Source organism: Chamaea fasciata, unplaced genomic scaffold (assembly GCF_029207755.1).
Source record: "Chamaea fasciata isolate MVZ Bird 193981 ecotype frontalis unplaced genomic scaffold, bChaFas1.0.hap1 SCAF_7, whole genome shotgun sequence".
Classification (NCBI taxonomy): domain Eukaryota; kingdom Metazoa; phylum Chordata; class Aves; order Passeriformes; family Sylviidae; genus Chamaea; species Chamaea fasciata.
In genome coordinates, this window is record NW_027094092.1 from 6,167,349 (window position 1) to 6,171,014 (window position 3,666).

The window sequence follows — 3,666 nt, forward strand, 5'->3', positions numbered from 1 at the left end:
CTTGATCTTTGGAGCCAACCTTTGTCATCGCAGGATGCAGTGCTGGGGAGACCGTTGAGACGGCACTGCCACTGCTGCTGCTGCTGCTGACGGCTTCGAGCAGCTAGGCAGCGTTTTCCCTTCCTTCTCTGTATCCCACATTCTGCCCTCTTTTCCCATGTACTGTCAGGTGCTTCTCTGCCACCAGGTGTCAGACTCACAAGCACAGCTCTGTGTTCACTCTTCATTGTCAATGATTCGCATGAGCCACCGGTGCAGATCCACGGACTGACTCATTGCCTGGGAGTGGGCAACCGGATCCATCACCAGGTCGTGGAAGAGATTGTAGTTCCCGGCCGTTAGGACGTCTGGGGGCAAACTGATCCCCGCGGGAAGCCTCCGGTTGCCCACAATGAAGTGGTTGAGCTGTCTCATTTGCACACATGCTCGCAGGCTCTTGCTCATATCTAATAGTCTGCTCATAAAATGTCTCCTCCTCCACCATGACGGGGGCAAGATATTCAGGAGGTGCATGAAAACAGTCTTTGCGGTATAGGTAGAAAAACCTAAGCCCACCTGAAGACGGATGAAGAACTGAAGGCATTTCAGGTGCAAGCTGTCAGGGGGGGCCTGCCTGGCGATGTACTTGAAGAACTTCATCTCAGCCACGGCATAGCTCTCCGTCCAGATTGTGCTTGAGGTGTGGTAATGCCTAGGCTGGCTGCTTACAAAGACGTCAGAGTAGCCTTGCCGCACCCCAAACAGCATCTCAATGCGGTAGCTTTCTCTGCCGTTGCTCACCTTGAATTGGCAGGAGCGTGTGGAGGGCAGCAGCATTAAATGCCAATTGTGTGACTGAGGCAAAGCCGGCCAGATCGCCCTCACCAGCTGGCAGAACCAGCGGGCAGTTTTCTGCACGTCCAGGTAGGAGTCCGTGCACAGGGTGTCCAGGAGGCTGGAATCCTGATTGCTCCTCAGCTCCTCCTCGGGCGGGTGCAGGAAGCACTGCATCTTCTTTCCCCGCTGCTCCCTCGAGCAGGTGCACTCCCGCTGCACGCGGATGCGGAAGTTCCTCACGTGCGTCTGCCCTGCAGTGTCCAGCTCCACGTGGAAGCTGTGCCCTCGCGGAGAAGTCATGGGGATCAGCACCTGGTACACAACATCCTGCTCACGGGGACTCCAACCTTCGAAGGCACTGCCCACCCCAATGGCTGGCTCCAGGACTGGGAAGAAACTATTGGACAAGACGAGTCAAAAGTAAATTGCATAGTTTTCCATCAGGGCACTTGTCCACTTGCATCCTTTCTTCAGGTTCTGTACAGGCCACCGAATGCGCTCCAGTACCCTTCTTCCCATGTCATCGTAAGGATCACGATTATCAAATTCATTTCCAACAACACCTTCTGCATTTGCAGCAACATCATTGCCTTCCTGGGCATTGCCATCATCATTGTTTTCCTCCCCATTCTCATCATTGCCTTCTTCATTTCCAGCAGCTTCTTCGTTTGCATCCACGTTTCTGCCTTCCTCTTCATTTGCACCCCCATTTTCTTCTGCATGCTCCTCTCTCCTCAGGCTCCTTTTCCTCCAGATGGACCACAGGGCCAAGAGAAGGAGCAGGAGCCCAGCAAGAGCCCAAACCTGCCCGTGCTGCAAGGCAGGCCAGAGCAGGTCTCCCCAGGCCCCAGCACCTTGCCTCAGGACCAGCTGCTCCACCTCGCGCTCCAGACGAATTTTCTCCTCTTCCTGCAGCTTTGCACGCGCCTCCATCCGCAGACATATAACCTCGTCCAAGCCGTCACCCACGGGCTGTGGGTACTGGAGTACTTTTTGCAAGAGCAAGAACCACAGTACCCGGATCTCCATGGCCTGCAGGAGGAGGGACAGAAGGCCTTCAGTGGCACTGCCAGGGATGCAGCTGGCAGTGGGGATATGCAGGGATGGCAATGCCAGGGATCTGGGGGCACAAAGGACAGGGTCCCAGACAGCAGGCAAGCAGCGGGGCACGTCCCACTGCCCAAGCAGCAGCAGCACTGCGGCGGTGCGTGTCCTCCTGTGCCAGGCTAGCCCCTGACACGCCCCCACAGGATATCGGTGGGCTCTTTATGCCAGCCGCTCTGCCACTGAACTGTGGTGGAGACAATGAGAGGCGGGACTCTCGGAGGATTCAACTGGGTTTTGGCTTTATTGAGGGGATCCTCGCCTTCAGCCCAGCGCCTCAGAGAGACCTTGAGCCTCCGACAACAGGGGGTTTTAAACGAGAGGTGAGACTCAGGGTGGGTTTACACAGGTCCAATGGGGAAAGGGAGGAGGGGATTCATTAGCAAAACGGACATTGACAAAAACCAGTAGCAAAAGACTGGGAGGGGAGAACCCTCCAGCCAGCCAGTCACCTGGAAGCTCCTATCGAAGCTTCCAGACCTGGGGGACAGGCCCTGGGTGACTGGCAGGGAGGAGGAATCTCCCTGAGGGATGATAGACAGGCAACCAAGGTGGGAAAGGGTAGCCAATAGGATGCTGTAACTGGGGAGACAGGGAGAGGCAGAGGGGGAGGTTGTGCCATGAGGGAGACTAAAAATAGAACTGGGGTACAGTGAACTGAACTGAAATACATGGAACCAAAGTACATAGAACAACTGCAATACGTTAACTTTACATAAACTTCTTGCACCGCCACACGGCACGGTGCTCTGCCCAAGGCTCTGCCATGAGGGGCTGTCCCTGCATGCAGGGGAAAAACCCAAGCCCGGCTGCAGCCTCTCTGACTTGTCCCCAGCCCAGCCTCCCCGCCATGTGTGCACTCACCGCTTGCCCGAGCAATACAGGGCCAGCCTTACATGCTGGGGCCTTTAATAGCTGCTCCCACTGTGACATGTCCCCTGTGATGTCACAGGTGCCACAGTAAACCATAGCCAGGCCAGCCACGCCCTTTGTCCCCACCCCAGCTCAGCCACTCACAGTGGCCCTGGTGGACTGCTTAAGGCAGCCTTTGAGTGAATCTTCTTCAAAGAACTTCTCTTGCTCTTCCCTTTGTCCTGCCCTCCCTTGGCAATCTCATACATATCCATGTTGCAAGGCAGCCTTGAGGATCACTGGGTCCAAGACTTGACCCCATGCAGAGCTACAGTTAAATCTCTGACTCGTCCAGCTTGGAAAAGACCCTGAAGATCACACGGTGCAGCTGCCAACTCAATGCTGCCTACTCCACCAACCTGCCGCACCCCCAAATGCCACATCCACATGACTTTCAAATCCCTCTGGGGGTGCTGACTCAGTCATTTCCCTGAGCAGACTGTTCCTGAGCTTGATATCCTTTTGCTGAAAGGCTCCAATCTTGTGCTCCTGTGGCACAACTTGTGGTCATTTCCTCTGGTCATATGGCTTGTTCCACGGGCAGATATAATGACCCTGACCTGGCCACAACCTCCCTTCAGAGAGCTGTGGAGAACTATAAGGTCCCCCGTGAGGCACTTTTCCACTTTGCTAAACACCCACAACTCCCTCAGCCCTTCTTCATCAGACTTGTGCTCCAGGCCATTCCCCAGCTCCATTCCCCAGCTCCATTCCCCTTCTATGCACACACTCAAGCACCTGCACGTCTTTCTTCCTGTCAGGGGGCCAAAACAGAAGGCAGGATTCGAGGTACAGCCTCACCGCTGCCCTCTGGGGGAGGACAATCGCAGCTAT

General features: G+C 55.4%; 1 pseudogene; it reads right to left on the bottom strand.

The window, feature by feature from the left end:
• Positions 1-216: 216 nt before the first annotated feature.
• On the bottom strand, positions 217-1,764 carry LOC136291618 (inositol 1,4,5-trisphosphate receptor-interacting protein-like 1; annotated as a pseudogene).
• Positions 1,765-3,666: the final 1,902 nt, after the last annotated feature.